The sequence below is a fragment of the Gopherus flavomarginatus genome, chromosome 5, assembly GCF_025201925.1.
Source record: "Gopherus flavomarginatus isolate rGopFla2 chromosome 5, rGopFla2.mat.asm, whole genome shotgun sequence".
Taxonomy (NCBI): Eukaryota; Metazoa; Chordata; order Testudines; family Testudinidae; genus Gopherus; species Gopherus flavomarginatus.
In genome coordinates, this window is record NC_066621.1 from 43,621,275 (window position 1) to 43,639,065 (window position 17,791).

Genomic DNA, 17,791 nt, shown 5'->3' on the forward strand with positions numbered 1-17,791 from the left:
ATCCTGTTTACCTCAGACCATTTCTCCAATTTGTCCAGATCATTTTGAATTTTGACCTTGTCCTCCAAAGCAGTTGCAATCCCTCCCAGTTTGGTATCGTCCGCAAACTTAATAAGCGTACTTTCTATGCCAACATCTAAATCGTTGATGAAGATATTGAACAGAACCGGTCCCAAAACAGACCCCTGCGGAACCCCACTTGTTATACCTTTCCAGCAGGATTGGGAGCCATTAACAACTACTCTCTGAGTACGGTTATCCAGCCAGTTATGCACCCACCTTATAGTAGCCCCATCTAAATTGTACTTTCCTAGTTTATCTATAAGAATATCATGCGAGACCATATCAAATGCCTTACTAAAGTCTAGGTATATCACATCCACCGCTTCTCCCTTATCCACAAGGCTCGTTATCCTATCAAAGAACGCTATCAGATTAGTTTGACACGATTTGTTCTTTACAAATCCATGCTGGCTATTCCCTATCACCTCACCACCTTCCAAGTGTTTGCAGATGATTTCTTTAATTACCTGCTCCATTATCTTCCCTGGCACAGAAGTTAAACTAACTGGTCTGTAGTTTCCTGGGTTGTTTTTATTTCCCTTTTTATAGATGGGCACTATATTTGCCCCCTTCCAGTCTTCTGAAATCTCCCCCGTCTCCCATGATTTCCCAAAGATAATAGCTAGAGGCTCAGATACCTCTTCTATTAACTCCTTGAGTATTCTAGGATGCATTTCATCAGGCCCTGGTGACTTGCAGGCATCTAACTTTTCTAAGTGATTTTTTACTTGCTCTTTTTTTATTTTCTCTTCTAAACCTACCCTCTTCCCGTAAGCATTCACTATATTAGTCATTCCTTCAGACTTCTCAGTGAAGACCGAAACAAAGAAGTCATTAAGCATCTCTGCCATTTCCAAGTCTCCTGTTACTGTTTCCTCCTCCTTACTGAGCAGTGGGCCTACCCTGTCCTTGGTCTTCCTCTTGCTTCTAATGTATTGAAAAAAGTCTTCTTGTTTCCCTTTATTCCCATAGCTAGTTTGAGTTCATTTTGTGCCTTTGCCTTTCTAATCTTGCCTCTGCATTCCTGTGTTGTTTGCCTATATTCATCCTTTGTAATCTGATCTAGTTTCCATTTTTTATATGACGCCTTTTTATTTTGTAGGTCACGCAAGATCTCGTGGTTAAGCCAAGGTGGTCTTTTGCCACATTTTCTATCTTTCCTAACCATCGGAATAGCTTGCTTTTGGGCCCTTAATAGCGTCCCTTTGAAAAACTGCCAACTCTCCACAGTTGTTTTTCCCCTCAGTCTTGATTCCCATGGGATCTTACCTATCAGCTCTCTGAGCTCTCCTAGACGTCTGGAGAACTGGTATTCTGTATTTTAGAATGTTTATTTTAAAAGTGGGCTCTTAACTTTCAGTTTCTAAGCTTTCTAATGTGTATGTTTTGCATCTTTGTTTGAAAATAGTGTTTTCTTAAGACAATCCATCGGTGCTTTGTCTAGAAAAAGAGACCCCATTTGTAACTCCTCAGATGCTAGAAATGATTCAAACCCAATAGCTGTTCAAAATCAAGATGACTATTTAGAGCCCAGCACAGAGAATCACTTATCTGAGGGTGAAAATAGGCATGGTTTTGCCCATAATTTTACCGCAGTGGTTAAGATTTGCAGTGAGACAAAAATCTATTGCATGAATGGTGTCCTAGCAGCATTCATCAATTGCCAATTCTCTGTAGTGGCTAGAATTTCTTGTGCTATGCTTTGATATCCCCTGGGTAGAATTGCACACAATGTATCTTAAAAAAATTCTTTTTGAGTTTATGGAACCACTCCCTGGATTCAGTGCAAAATAAGGCATAATTCTTGGTTCTTATCCAAATGTCCCTTTGAGGTGAGGTAAGGTAAGACTAAAGAACATGCTGAAAACCTGCTTAGTTTTCACTGTAGAAGGTGGGGAACTGTCATGGATTCACAGGATTGGTGCTACACCCCCAGCTTTGGAGAACCCCTCCTGTGTGCCAGATCCCAAATAGTTTCACTCTTCCTTCAGGGTAGACCACGCAGCCTCACTACCTTCTTAGACTGAACCTCTGTGGCTCCAGCACTCCTGCTTCATACTGTGAGCTCTGTTCAGCAAGTCATACTGAGATACACTCCTGGTAGACACTTATGCACTCTTCAGGGATTAATGCACCTCACCATGTATCTGCAGTGACACTTTAACAGCATTGTTAAAAGAGTAGGGTTTATTAGTCAGATGGAATACAGAATAGTAAATTTGTAGTTTGGCATAGAGAAATGAAGATTAAAGCAGAGTCCAAGTTCAGTCTGGTTAGCTCAAAGCCCAGCTAAGCTGTACTCAACCTTTCTGTCTGACCTTGTTCAGCTCCCAGGTGAAAGCCCCTGACTCCTTCCAGCATCCAACTGTTATCCCTTATCAGTCCTTTGTTTTTGAGCCGGGGCATTGGGCTCAGCTTCCCTGCTGAGAGATGGCAAAATCCATCTCTCTCTTGGTCATGAGTTGCTATGCCCTGGTGATTGGCTTTTTCACTGTGTTCTTGGATGTTCCATTGATATGAGGTTGACCTCAGACAGTCCTTTTATAACGAACCAGTCAGGCTCAGACAGCTAGGGCAACATTCATACCTGTGTCTCTTAGCCTGCCCTGAGAGCAAACAGCCCTATTTCTCTCACTGGGTAACCATGCAAAATATAAGGGAAACTGAAGCACACATAGGTTTCATAAAAATATTACACAAAATTCCCACTTCATCACAAGAGCATATCCAGAGGACAAAGATAATTCAGGATTTACAGGTCCTTGCTCAGGAGAATTGAAGTAACTCTTTTGAGGTCCCACTTCAGGCTGTATAATTTTCCACACATCCTCTTCATTCACTTTGATTGCACTACCAGTGTTATGTCTTATCATCAAAAACATGAGAATTGCCATATGTGATCAGAGCAGGGGTCTATTGAGGCTACATCACTGTATTGTCTTTTATTAGACTTCTTATAGGAATAGAGATCTACGCAGGATAGGGTAAAAAAATAAAACTTTTTATTAACAAGCGTTTTCCAGTATTAACACTCTGTTCTCAGCAGCATAGCTCACCACATATAGACAGAGAGAGAACCCATATATAAGTCACTTCCTGAGCCTCTCTTAAATTAACAGTGTACCCAGATATATGTATTATATTTACAATACATCCTCCCTATATATAAAAGAAGTTTGGAGATGCCATTACCAATGTTCCTGCTTCATAACAGCATTAGGACATGCCATAGTCCTTCCATTCTGGGTTTACATTTTTATTTGGAGCGACGCAGCTCTGGTGTCATCTGGTGATTGTATTTGTGTTGATTGTACTGTTCAGTCTGCCTGGTGGGTAGTTCTAAGGGCTTTTTTGTATCGGTGTTTTCTTCAGAAAAGGACCTAGGGGTTACAGTGGACGAGAAGCTGGATATGAGGCAACAGTGTGCCCTTGTTGCTAAGAAGGCTAGTGGCATTTTGGTCTGTATAAGTAGGAACATTGCCAGCAGATAGAGAGACGTGATCATTCACCTCTATTCGGCATTGGTGAGGCCTTATCTGGATATTGTGTCCAGTTTTCGGCCCCACACTACAAGAAGGATATGGAAAAATTGGAAAGAGTCCAGTGGAGGGCAACAAAAATGATTAGGGGGCTGGAGCACATGATCTATGAGGAGAGGCTGAGAGAACTGGGATAATTTAGTCTGCAGAAGAAAATAATGAGGGGGGATTTGATAGCTGCTTTCAACTACCTGAATGGGGGTTCCAAAGAGGATGGATCTAGACTGTTCTCAGTGGTAGCAGATGACAGAACAAGGAGTAATGGTCTCAAGTTGCAGTGTGGGAGGTTTAGGTTCGATATTAGGAAAAACTTTTTCACTAGGAGGGTGGTGACGCACTGGAATGGGTTACCTAGGGAGGCGGTGGAATCTCCTTCCTTAGAGGTTTTTAAGGTCAGGCTTGACAAATACCTGGCTGGGATGATTTAGTTGGGGATTAGGTCCTGCTTTGAGTAAAGGATTGGACTAGGTGACCTCCTGAGGTCCCTTCCAACCGTGAGATTCTATGATTCACTTGCTGTTTTAGCATTACAAATCATATTTTTGTTAACAGATGTGGTTGCACCAATATGAACAGTCCTTAGGTGTCTGCAGATTCACCTAATTGTTAATTTTCTGTCTGAATGACATATTACCTGAGTTGATCTGCTAGTTAAATTACTATGTCAGTGTGCCACTGACCCCTTAAATTTTGCATAATTATGATGGAGTTTTTTTTTGAGATTTCAGTGTTCTGGCATTTGTATCATAGAATGATTTCAATTGTCATCCATCCATCCAGCTCTGTTTTATTTTATTGTGATCTGTAACTCTAGACATTAAAAAAGACTCCTTCACAAGTATTACTGATTTGAGCCATCTGCTTATTAACATCTGTGCAGGTGAAGCCCCTGATTCCATTGGTGTGTTACATAATTTAATAAACTGTCATTACAGTCTTGACTGTTCATTTGCCTTGGTAAGTATCTGCTTGACTATTTGTACATATTTTTCAGCTAGTCCATTGGACTGTGGGTAATACAGACTTCTATCCATGGGTAGGAAACCCCAATCTTTCGCAAATGTTTGAAATTTCTCAGATATGTATTGTGGTCCATTATCCATAACCCTATCTCTTTCAATGCTGGAACCATCTACAACTTGCAAGACATTTGGAGATCGCCTGATTTCCATTTTGACTGATCTGGCATAGTATTACAACAGACAGATGGGTATTAGAAATTATCCAAACTGGTTACTCCAATCCCCTTACTTCCAACCCCCCTACTCACCTCCTGTCAGGGTTCCCTCCCCACTCTGAACTCTGGGGTACAGATGTGGGGACCCACATGAAAGACCCCCTAATCTTATGTTCCACCAGCTTAGGTTAAAACTTCCCCAAGGCACAAATTCCTTTCCTTGTCCTTGGACAGTATTGCTGCCATCACCAAGTGATTTAAGCAAACATTCAGGGATGGGGCCACTTGGAACCCTATCGCCCCCTCCCTCCCAAAAAAATCTCCCCAAGCCTCTTCACCCCCTTTCCTGGGGGGGTTTGACAATAATATACCAACTGTTAGGTTAACAAAGTGAGCACAGACCAAATCCCTGGTTTTTAGGACACTGAAAATCGATTAGGTTTTTAAAAGAGGAATGTTATTTAAAAAAAAAAGTAAACGAATCACACCTGCAAAATTAGGATGGAAGATAACTTTACAGGGTAAATAAAAAGATTTAAAACACAGGATTCCCCTCTGATTCTGCTTCCCAGTTACAAAACAGGAATAAAACTACCTTTTAGCATAGGGAAAATTCACAAGCTAAAACAAAAGATAATCTAACGCATTTCCTTGCTATTACTTACAATTTTTTGTAATCTTGGACGCTTATTTCAGGTAGGGTTTTAGGAGCTGTTTTTTTCCTGCCCTGTTCTCTCTGTATCTGAGAGAGAACAGCAAAGAGAGCACAAACTAAAACCTCCCCCCACAGATTTGAAAGGATCTTCCTCCCTTATTGGTCCTTTTGGTCAGGTGCGAACCAGGTTATTTGAGCTTCTTAACCCCTTACAGGTAAAGGAGGGATTTTATGCTACTCTTAGCAGTATGTTTGACACTCCCATTTCCTGTCCCTCTTCGGCGACCCCTCTCATAAACATCTACTGTGAGAAGAGGTAACCCAGCTCATATCTCTTGGAGCAGTAGAACCCGTACCATCCGAGTACAGAGGGAACGGGTTCTAGTCCCACTATTTTCTCACACAGAAAAAAACAGGAGATTGGAGATCTATCCTCGACCTATGGCGACTCAACAAATATGTGAAAAAACAGCTATTCAAAATGGTCACACTAGGCTCCATAAACCCAGCATTAGGAAGGAGGGACTGGTTCTCAGCCCTCAACCTCCTGGATGCATATTTTCATACATACATAGATACATACATCCCTCACATCGAAAATTTCTGTGATTTGTAATAGGTCAGGACCATTTCCAATACAAAATTCTACCCTTCGGCCTTTTCACTACGCCTTGAGAATTCTCAAAGGTATTAGCCGTAGTAGCTGCCTATCTACACAGGGAGGGAATCATGATATTTCCTTACTCGGATGACTGTCTGCTGAAAGCACCAACACTACAAGCAGCCATAGAGTCCACTGAACACACAGGTTAGGCCTTCAGATAAACATAGAGAACGTACTCTAACACCAGTTCAACACCTGAAATTTATTGGAGCAGATCTCCACTTCAAGGCAAATGCCTCCCTACCAACAAAATAATTTCTGACTCTAACCAACTTGATCTCCACAGTGCAAAACAGCCCTCAAGTGTCTGCCAGAACTTGCCTACAAATTCTAGGCCACATGGCCGCAACGATGTTTGTTGTCCGACACGCAAGACCACTATGTGGTATCTACAAGCTAGGCTCCAGACAAATTATGTCCCACATAGGCACAGTATAAACAAGCGCCTCACCATGCGGGTACAATCAAAGACTCCTTTTTATGGTGGCCCAATCCGTACAACATCAGGGGTTGGAGGGGTGCCCTTCCTACAGAATCCACCATTGCTCACTATCACCGCAGATGCATACGTTCTTGGGTGGGGAGCACATCTGCAAGTACATTCTATACAGGGCTGATGGTCGATAGTGGAGTCCCATTTTCTTATAAACCTGCTAGAACTGCGAGCAGTTTGGAACTTGCTCCCTCTTCCTATTGCTAATCAGAGACAAGACGGTGCCGATTTTCACGGACAATGTGGCTTGTAGATTCTTCATAAACAGACAAGAGGGAGCATGATCACACTCCTTCTGTGTGGAAGCCATGCGACTTTGGCAGTGGTGCATCAAGCACAATGTCCGTATTATGGCATCAGACCAACCTGGCTGTCAGAATACCCAGAACAGGAAGTTTTAGCATGATCACTAGTGGGAGTTGAACACATGGGTAATCCTGGACATTTTTCCAACATGGGGGTTCCCAACAATAGATCTTTTTGCAACTGCACAAAACACCAAATGCCCCCAGTTCTGCTCCAGAGCAGGACTCGGTCCACACTTTATGGGCGACACCTTTCTCATCAAGTGGAATGCTCCCCTACTGTACCCCTTCCCTCCCACCCCCCTTCTAGCCCGTATGCTTCACATGATCAAACAAGACGGATCCAGAGTGATCCTAATAGTCCCCACATGGTCGTGACAAACATGGTACCCTTATTCTGCACATGGCCATCTGTCCACCATGCACACTCTCACTTCTACCTCACTGCTATCGCAGGACGCAGGTCACATTATCCATTCAGATCCCAGGAGACTTCATCTCAAAGTTTGGCTACTGCATGACTTAAACAGCTATTGGACAACTATCCAACTCACGTACATACATAAATGGAGGCGATTCAACTCATAATGCCAATGCAAACAGACTGCACCTCTGTCAGCCCCCTTACCTGTCATTCTAGACTACTTGCTGGAACTCAAACAGACGGGCCTCTCCATGAGTTTGATACATGTACATCTGTCTGTCATCACAGCATTCCATCATAAAATAGATGGATTCTCTACATTTACGCATCCGCTCCCTAAACGCTTTTTTAAGCGTCTTTCCAATTCCTACCTGGAAGTTCAGAACCTCATGCCACCATGGGACCTTAACTTAGTCCTCTATGCCCCCACCTTTTGAGCCCAAGGCTATAAGCTTCCTGCTACACCTTTCCATGAAAGTTGCATTCCTAGTGGCCATTCCATATGCCAGGAGGGTTGGAGAACTGGCAGCAATCATGACCGATCCGCCTTACAGAGTCTTTTTCAAAGATAAAGTATCCCTTAGACCACATCCCAAGTTCCTACTTAAAGTTGTCTCATCTTTTCACCTCAACCAACCAATACATGTACTGACATTTTGTCCTAAATCACATGTGGACAAGCGACAGTCCAGATTACACTCCTTGGATATCCTCAGGGCTATAGCCTTCTTCATTGATAGAACAAAATCTTTTCGCAAGTCTCCAAAACTGTCTGTTCAATCTCTGAATGATCGAAAGATAATGTCATTTCCAAACAAAGTCTATGCAAATGGATATCAGACTGCATAAAAGCGTGTTACCTCTAGGGTGACCAGAGGGCAAGTGTGAAAAATTGGGCCAGGGGGTGGGGAGTAATAGGTGCCTATATAAGAAAAAGCCCCCAAAATTGGGACTGTCCCTATGAAATTGAGACATCTGGTCACCCTAGTTACCTCCAGCATAAACAGCAACCCCCTATGGGGGATCCGCATGCATTCTACCAGAGGCCTCTCAGCCGCCATAGTGTTTCTTAATAATGTTCCCATCACAGAAATCTAGGGCCCGAAGCTGGGCTTCGCCATGCACATTTACCCAGCATTGCGCTTTGCAACAACTTGCATCTTCTGATACTATGTTTGGGCACACCATACTTCCATCTGCTACAACTTCAACTCCAAAGCCCGCTCTTTGCACCAGAGGACACTGCTCTGAAGTCACCTAAAGTGGAGCACCCACAGGGACATCACTTAAAGGAGAGACCATTACTCACCTTGTGCAGTAATAGAGGTTCTTCGAGATGTGTGTCCCTGTGAATGCTCCATTACTTTCCCTCCTCCCCTCTGCTTTTGAGTTTTATTACTAGACTCTGCTATAGAGAAGGAACTTGCGGAGGGAGGAGGGTTGGTGTCACAGTGCCAGAACCTCCCTTTATTGCACAAGGTGAGTAATGTTCTCTTTTAAAGCTCTTTTAATCAGTTGTGGCAACCTCAATCCCAGAAATCTATTTTCTTCCTTATTCAGGTGCAGTCTATCCTATGAGAACAGTTGACTGTCCATGAATGCCTCCCAGTGGTCGAACATCACAAAACCCTTTTTATAGCACCATTGTCTGAGTCATCTATTGATCATAATAATTAGGGCCCTAGCAAATTCATGGTCCATTTTGGACAATTTCATTGTCATAGGATTTTTAAATTGTAAATTTCATGATTTCAGCTATTTAAATCTGAAATTTCATGGTGTTGTAATTGTAGGAGTCTTGACTCAAAAAGGAGTTGTGTGGGAATTGCAAGGTTATTGTAAGGTGGGCGGGGGGGGTTGCATTTCTGCTACCCTTACTTCTGTGCAGCTGCTGCTGGTGTTGCTGCCTTGAGAGCTGGACAGCTGGAGAGCGGCAGCAGCTGGCCGGGAGCCCAACTCTGAAGGCAGAGTCGTTGCTAGCAGCAGCGCAGAAGTAAGGGTGGCATGGTATGGGATTTCCACCCTTACTTCTGCGCCAGGGTGGCAGGTTTGTAGAAATTTTAGTGGTGCCCAGAACCCACCCTTGCCCAAACTCCACACCCCAAACTCTGCCCCCCACTTTCCCAAGGCTCTGGGAGGCAGTTTGGGTGAGGGAGAAGGTCTTGGGTGCAGGCCGTAGGCTGGGCAAGAGATTGGGGTGCAGGATGCAGACTCTGGGAGGGAGTTTGGGGATGGGAGGAGTGCAGAGGGATGGGGTGCAGGGGTGAGGTCTGTGGGGTGTGGCTGCAGATGAGGGGGTTTGAGTGTGAGAGGGGCTCAGCATGAGAGTAGGGGGTGAGGTCTCTGGGGCTGGCAATGTGGGGTTTGGGGTGTGGGAATGGCTCAGGGCAAGAGTAAGAGGGTGAGGGCTCTGGCTGGGACTGGGGATAAGGTATTTGGGCTGCTGGAAGGACTCAGGGCTAGGGTGGTGGTGGGGTAAAATCTCTGGGGGTGTGCTCTCTGGGGTGGGGCAGGGCTGGGGATAAGTTTGGGGTGAAGGCAGGCTGCTCTGGGATGGGACAAAGAGGAGGATTCCCCCCAGCCCTTTCCCTGCTGGCAGCAGCAAGCTCTGGGGGAGGAGCCCCCCTTTCCTGCCCCCCCCCAGCAGCACACTGTCACTGCATGTGCTCCTAGGGCCTCTCTCCGGTCCTGGAATCTCGCTCACCTCCCCCGTGGTGGGTGTCATGGGGTGCTGCGTGCGTCTTCTCCCCTGCTGTTGCCCCTGTCTGTAGCCTCACTGGGGGTAAGGGATGGGGCTGCCTCCTGGCCCAGCATGGGGCAGGAGCAGTGACTGTGGGTGGGGGGAGGGGTGCCAGAAAAGGGAAGGGTTTGAGGTAGAAGGACAGGCTCAGAGTCAGTCTGCCCTGGCAGTGGAGAAGGATGGCACTAGGACCCTGCGGCAGCAGTCGCTGCAGGAGGAAACAAAGAGGGAGACATTCTGGGGCCCGGGAAAGGCGAGTAGGGGGATGGGGGCAGCAAGTCAGGGCTATGGGATACTCGGAGGGGGGGCAAATTTTGGTGGAGTTGGGCCACTGGCTCTGAACAGGGAACTCGCCACCTATGTTCTGTGCTGCTGCTGGCGAGGTGCTACATTCAGAGCTGGGCACCTGGCCAAAAGCCACTACTTTCTCGCCGCCCAGCTCTGAAGGCAGCGCAGAAGTAAGAGTGGCAATACTGTGACCCTCCCCTAAAATAACCTTTTGATCCCTCTGTAATGCCATTTTGAATCAGAACTCCCAATATGAGAAACACTGGTCTCCCCTGTGAAATCTGTATAGTATAGGGTAAAAGCATACAAAAGACCAGATTTCACAGTCCGTGACGCATTTTTCATGGCTGTGAATTTTGTAGGGCCCTAATTATAATCTTGTGGTGCTTTCTAGGGAGGGATAGGATTCCACTGAAGATCACCTGAGCATCCATATCTTTAAGCATTTTCCCCAGCTTCGTGAAGTCATCCTTGATGCATTTCACTGAGAATTTATCAGTATAATTTATTCCCACATGAGGGACAATCAGTGGATTCTTTCCTGCTCCCATTAGGAGCCTTTTCAGCCTCATCTCTGCATTCCATATTTTAGCTTCCAATAGACATCATACCCTTCTGTTCTCCAGATCCACTCCAATGACAGGCCTGTCCAGGGGTGGCTCTAGACACTTGGCCGCCCCAAGCATGGCAGCATGCCGTGGGGGGCGCTATGCCGGCCGCCGGGAGGGTGGCAGGCGGCTCCGGTGAACCTTCTGCCTGCCTGCCTGCCTGCAGGAAGTCCACTGGAGCTGCAGGACCAGCGGACCCTAGGCAGGCACACCTGCGGCAGGTCCACCAGACCCGCCTGCCGCCCTCCCAGCGGCCGGCATAGCGCCCCCCGCGGCATGCCGCCCCAGGCACGTGCTTGGCGTGCTGGGGCCTGGAGCCGCCCCTGGGCCTGTCTGTTCTTAGGAGGGAGTTCCCAGTCACGTACATTTGCCTCTTCCTGGTGTGGTGCAATTCTCTGGCTTTCCTCCTGTTCTTTCTGGCTGTAAATCTTCTTGTCTTCATTTCTCACTTGTAATCTTTTGCAAGTCATCCTCTTGTCATGGTATAATTCCCCACTCTGAACCTTAGCGTCCAAAAGATGGGGTACCAGCATGAATTCCTCTAAGCTCAATTACCAGCTTAGTACTTGTAGCACTGCCACCAACCAGGAATTTCAGTGCCTGGTACACTCTGGTCCCCTCAAAACCTTGCCCAGGGACCCGAAGACCCAGACCCTCTGGATCTTAACACAAGGAAAATAAACCCTTTCCCTCACCGTTGCCTCTCCCAGGCTTCCGCTCCCTGGGTTACCCTGGAAGATCGCTGTGATTCAAACTCCTTGAATCTTGAAACAGAGAGGAAAATCCACCTCCCCCCCTCCTTCTCTCTCCCCCTCCCAGACTCTCCCTGAGAGAGAAAGTAATCCTAACACAGAGAGAAAATATCCTTTCTCTCCCCCTTCCCTCGTTTCTCCCCACCAATTCCCTGGTGAATCCAGACCCCGTCCCCTGGGGTCTCACCAGAATAAAAAAAACAAACAGGTTCTTAAACAAGAAAAGCTTTTAATTAAAGGAAGAAAAACAGTAACAATTATCTTTGTAAATTTAAGATGGAATATGTTACAGGGTCTTTCAGCTATAGACACTGGGAATACCCTCCCAGCCTAAGTATACAAGTACAAATTAAAATCTTTTCAACAAACTACAAATTTGAACTCCTTCCAGCCAAATACACATTTGCAGATAAAGAAAACAAACATAAGCCTAACTCGCCTTAACTACCTAGCACTTACTATTCTGGACATATAAGAGACTGTATCAGAGAGATTGGAGAGAAACCTGGTTGCACGTCTCTCAGAACCCAGAGAGAACAGCAACCAAACACTAATAGCACACACGAAAACTTCCCTCCCTCAAGATTTGAAAGTATCCTTTCCCCTGATTGGTCCTCTGGTCAGGTGACAGCCAGGCTCACTGATCTTGTTAACCCTTTACAGGCAAAAGAGATATGAAGTACTTTTGTTCGATTAACTCTTACTTATCTGTTTATGACACCTCTATTCTCCTGGGGCTCCAAACTCTGGCTATCTACACTTCTTATACCCCTCTTTTGTAGGACTCGTCACATGCATAACATGTACTAAATGCTGCTAATGAAAACTTTCTGAACTTTTGTGCTAGGGCACATAGACACCATCAGTGGGATTCACATGTGCAGAACATTTGAAAGAGCCACAGTTACTGTCCGGCAGTAATCGTTCTATACTTATCAGTAACAAGAATTACTGGAGATGAGCCTTTGCATATTCACACTTTGTGCTCTATGCCCCACTTCCTTGGAGTTTCAGGTTAGGAATTCCCAAATTATTAGAAGAAATTGAAGGGCAGTTGAGGCCATCCTCATTGTTCATACTTTCAGAACCCTCCAGAATGGGAGAGGGAAAAGGGGGGAAGAGGGGTGAATAGCCCCAACAGACACTGCTTTCCAAAAGATGCTGGAAGCTTGTGATGCCAGCTACTTGATCCCACAAATGTGAATATGCAGAGGCTAATCTTGAAGAACTCCTGGTTATAGGCAAGTAATCTCCATTTATGCAACCACCTCCCTACTTATCTTCCAAATTATTGATTCTATGCAGATACTCTGGAAATATATTTTCTGCATCAGCATACGTGCCTGTTGGTTGTACAAACTCAAATTACCTCAAATTATTTTCATGGCTTGGTATTTGACTTTAAGAATGTGAATCTGTGGAAATTCAGAGAAATGCCACTTAGGATAAGTAACTTAGGTCTTGTCCACATGCAGAAGTTGCACCAGTTTATCTTAAATTGGTTTTTAACTGATTTAGTTAAACTATTGCAAATCCCTTTGTAGACACTCTCATTTCATTGTAAGAGTGGCTTATTCTGGTTTAACTTAAACCTGTTCCAAATCAACTTAAACTAAATTGAAATAAATTTGGTTTAAGTTGAAAAAAGTGTGTCTACACAACCTTTTGTGCAGCAGGTTTACTTAAAGTGGATTAAAATCACGCCTTACCTTGAATTGGTGCAATTTTCATGTAGCTAACCCCCTGATTTTCATTAGTGTAGTAGAAGAGTTTCATATAATAGTTTGTTCTATTTTCTTTTTTTAAGGTCTTTCAAAAATCATCATTCATCTAATTAAAGGAGAGTCTTTGTTCAATGATGCTACCACTGCAATTGTTTTTGAAATTTACAGGGATCTTGTATCTGACCCACATACTGAAGTTGGTAAGGCAATATTTTCCATAATATTTATTCTCTTTTCATCCTCAGTTATTCTGAGGCCTGTGAGATCCTAGTTATGCAACAGAACTCTGATTTCTCTGGTAAACACACACTAAAATCTATGAGAAATTGACACTTTTGAAACAGGATAAAATATATTTAAAACATTCAGAAGTAAAGATGCATAACAGTACTAAATGATACTAATTTTTATAATGTTAAATAGTTCAGTAAAGCTATTTGGGTTAAAATAAACACCTTGTTTTTCATATTTCCTGTTGCCTCAGAAATTTCAAAATTGTAACATTTTAGAATTGACATTGTATAAACTGATTATAGCAGTTGGGAAACCAGAAGGTTTGGCCACTGGCCTGAGCATGTGTGTTGCAAGAATCAGATTTTTGTCAGTGGATTGTGGGGGGGCTTATTTGGAAGACACATATTTACATGTCCAACTTTAAGTTCATTGGGAGTTTCAAAGATCCAGTTGGGCGCCCTCTGCTGGCCATCCTCCAGACTGCTATGAGGAGGTCCAAGCCTCTGGATCCTTGAGTGTTTTAAGCCTCCAAAGTTTGCACAGAGTCCAGTCACTGCTCAATCTTGGGTTCCCTAGGCACAACCTCAAGGTGCAAATTCTCTTTGTCTAATTCTCCTTCTGAGAACTGTAATCCACTGTCCAGCTGCCTAGCCTCCCTCCCGCCCCGAGCATAGGGTTAACTCTTCAGACTCCCTCATACTTAAATATATCCTCTTTCAGAACTCTACCTCAAGCTGTAAGCCTTCTGATTTACAGTTTAATTCTTTCTGGAGGCTCATAGTAATTGCAAAACATATAACACACATGGATTAACTTTCCACAGAGTCTAACACATTTGCTTATTTCTTTAATCATATAAAGCACAAGAGAAAACAAATCATTTAGAAAAGAATAAACATTCTAACTGCAATACATCCTTCCTAGCTAATCCTTCCCATGGGAGTCCTTATGGGTGACCATCTGCATCCAGCAAAGCAGACAGGGTTTTCTGCTTCACCCAGGCTTCTTCACTCTGGGGTGCTTCTCCTTCATGAAGTTCTCTTCCCCCAGCTCCTATGAGTATGCTCTCTTCTGCCATGTGCTTCCTTTTCCTGTGTTCTTTCTCTCATTTGTATGCCCCACTTCCAACATCTGCTTCCTTTGTTGTGTCTTTTGGTAACATTCCACAGATCCAACCTTCCTTCCCCCCTCCCCGTCCCATCCCTGCAGAGTGGCAGGGTAAAACTGGTTTTCTTAAGCTTGAGGTCACATGTTATTTCACAGTGTTTGCACCTGAATTGGGTTGTTGAGTTCAAAGTACTTTCCTGTTATCCTCAGTCTGAGGAAGGCATGCTTTTCAGGCTGGTAAGACACGGTGGATTCACAGAGAGAGAGAGGCGTTCATGGTACAGTGATTTTTATTATAAAATTTCATTATGTCAACCAGAATTCATAATTTGGACAGACAAAGCTCCCAAATCATCATAGGGGACTTATCAGCACTTCTGAATTTTAGGAGGCTTATAAGAGTCTGGCCACCACAGATCTTACCCTATTGTGGCTGTTTAGAGAAAGGGACCAAACAAATTTATTTTTCACCATTTTTGTTATAGAGAATGTATTTATCTTTTAAAGACTCTGAAGGATCTTGTGTTTCCAATCACCTCCCTGTTGGAGGTCATCAGGAGGCCCTCAAAAGGATTTGGTCCCATTGTCAGTTTTATGTAACCTTTTTAAAATTGACAATATTGACTATGCTTCGTGTGTTTTTGGAGCTGCAATCAGGGGCGGTTCCAGGCCCCAGCACGCCAAGCGCGTGCTTGAGGTGGCATGCCGCAGGGGGCGCTCTGCCGGTTGCTGGGAGGGCGGCAGGTGGCTCCGGTGGACCTCCCGCAGACGTGCCTGTGGGAGGTCCACCAAAGCCGCAGGACCAGTGGACCACGGGACCAGCTTACTCTCCTCAGGCAAGCCTGCAGGAGGTCCACTGGAGCCGCCTGCCGCCCTCCCGATGACCGGGAGAGCACCCCCATGGTATGCCGCCGTGCTTGGGGTGGCAAAATTTCTAGAGCCGCCCCTGGCTGCAATTTCCTCCAGTGTTCATGGCACTCTTGTTTCTGAGCTTTGATGCTTTGTGTATTGTTTGCTGTAGTCACCATAGTCCTATACCTCATGACAGATTGTTGGGAGGGGTTTTTTAGAGATGAAGTAGAACTGTGGCTAGTGTTGAGCTTGGCATAAAATTTGAAAAAGTTCAACCATGGGTAGGCTCTTACCTTTGCAGCCAATCTCCAGCAGTCACTCTTTCTGAAGGTCTGTTGTTCTGGATGACCTTGGAGTTAAACACTGAAAGATTAAAATCATTATCTGACATTGCATGCAAAGATATGAAAGAGTAAACTCATTTTTTGATAGAGATGTCAGAACCCTCTGCTAGCTTAGCTAATTCACATATTTAAAAATACAGTGGAAATTTGCTTACAAAAATTCATTAAGATTGCTGTAGTACTAAAATACTTTCTTGTCCTCAAATATCTTTCCTGGTTGTCATAAGTCTGTGGAGTTTTTTCTTTTGTTGTTGTTGTCAAACTAATGTTCTTTTTGAAGATATGTGGAGAGAGCTTAGCTGAGCGTTTCCTAGTTATCGAATGTTTGAATTTGGTGTGTTGAAGTCTTGCATTCCAGAAGATATAGGGACAAGGAGTCACTCTTGTGCAACAGAAATTTTAACTCCACTTGAATGCATTTTTAAAATGTGAATTACTAATTTGTAATTCAATCTTATTTTCTTTTTACAGCAAAAGAAATTATTATTAAACTAGTATTAAAATTTTTTGCAAGTACCATATTTGGATTTTTGAGTTCAAGAATAGTTATATATTGGCTATCTCATATCTTCAATGATGGATTAACTGAAGTAATTCTCAGCTTCTCAATGGCATACCTGACTTTCTTCATTGGTAAGATAAGGAATAACTATGCCCCTACTAATTCAACTAAACAAAACTGAACCTGATTTTCTGAGGGGATTTTTTTGTTATGCGTATTCAAATATGCATTTATTTACTAAGAAAAATGTTATATTACAGTGATGTTAACCCATGTGTGACATATTTAACAGCATAAACAGAAATATGGTAAATTACATATTTAATATCTAAACCTAGGAATAAGTAATAAAAAAAATAAATGCTATGTGATCAGGTTAATGTTGTATTGAGAACCTTAAATTCTGCATTGTTACTTTGTATGTGACTGCTTTTATTTTAACTTTAATATTACATTAAAGAAGCATCTTAAAATTGTATATAATTTCTTATATCTGCCTGCCTGTAAATCCAGGTGCCTTAGTTACCATGAGTCCAATTTTGCAGGGTAGAGAGGAATTAAAACTAATAAATGGAAAAACTGTAAACGGTTAAACAATTTTAAGCACTGCAGGTCAGTAAATGAAAGTTATACTGTTCTCATACTAACATTAACAAGGCTATGTTGTACTTTTTATTTTATTATGTAAGTTTAACATGATTAGTTATATGTTAAATTGTATTCTTTTAAAAAGAAAAAAGATTACAAAATATTACATATGGTGTTTGCAAAATGGCCACATAAAAGTTTTCAGTGCAAATAGGTGGCCTCACATGGACAGTCAGTATATTACATAGCACTTTTTTTTTTTGCTTATGTCACTTTTGGAGAACTATAAGTAGACAATGAAATTGCAGAATTTATATTTGAGGCTCAAGCTTTCTGTAGTCTTGGTGTTCTTCAAATCAGGTGGGCAAAGTAGTTCATCCAGGCCAGGGTAGGAGTCTTTGTCTCATGTCAGACCTCTCAACTACAATGCACGGTGCTCTCAGAGGTAATTCAAAGCTCCAGCCTCTCTGAAAGGAGTGCCTTTATATTTAAATCATTGAAAGGGCCACACAACTTTATATCTATAGAACATAGGGACTTGGAGTTCATGAGAATTTGTCCATTTATTCTGAGAGGCTAAAAGCCCATTCAGATATTTTTCCAGGTGAATCATAATATGTATCAGTGTTACGTATAATGCTCTGGATCAGAGACAATATAGACACTTGCATTTGTGCTGATACAGCTTTTTTAACTTATGAGCTTGAGAAATTTTCCTGCCCTATTGTTGTT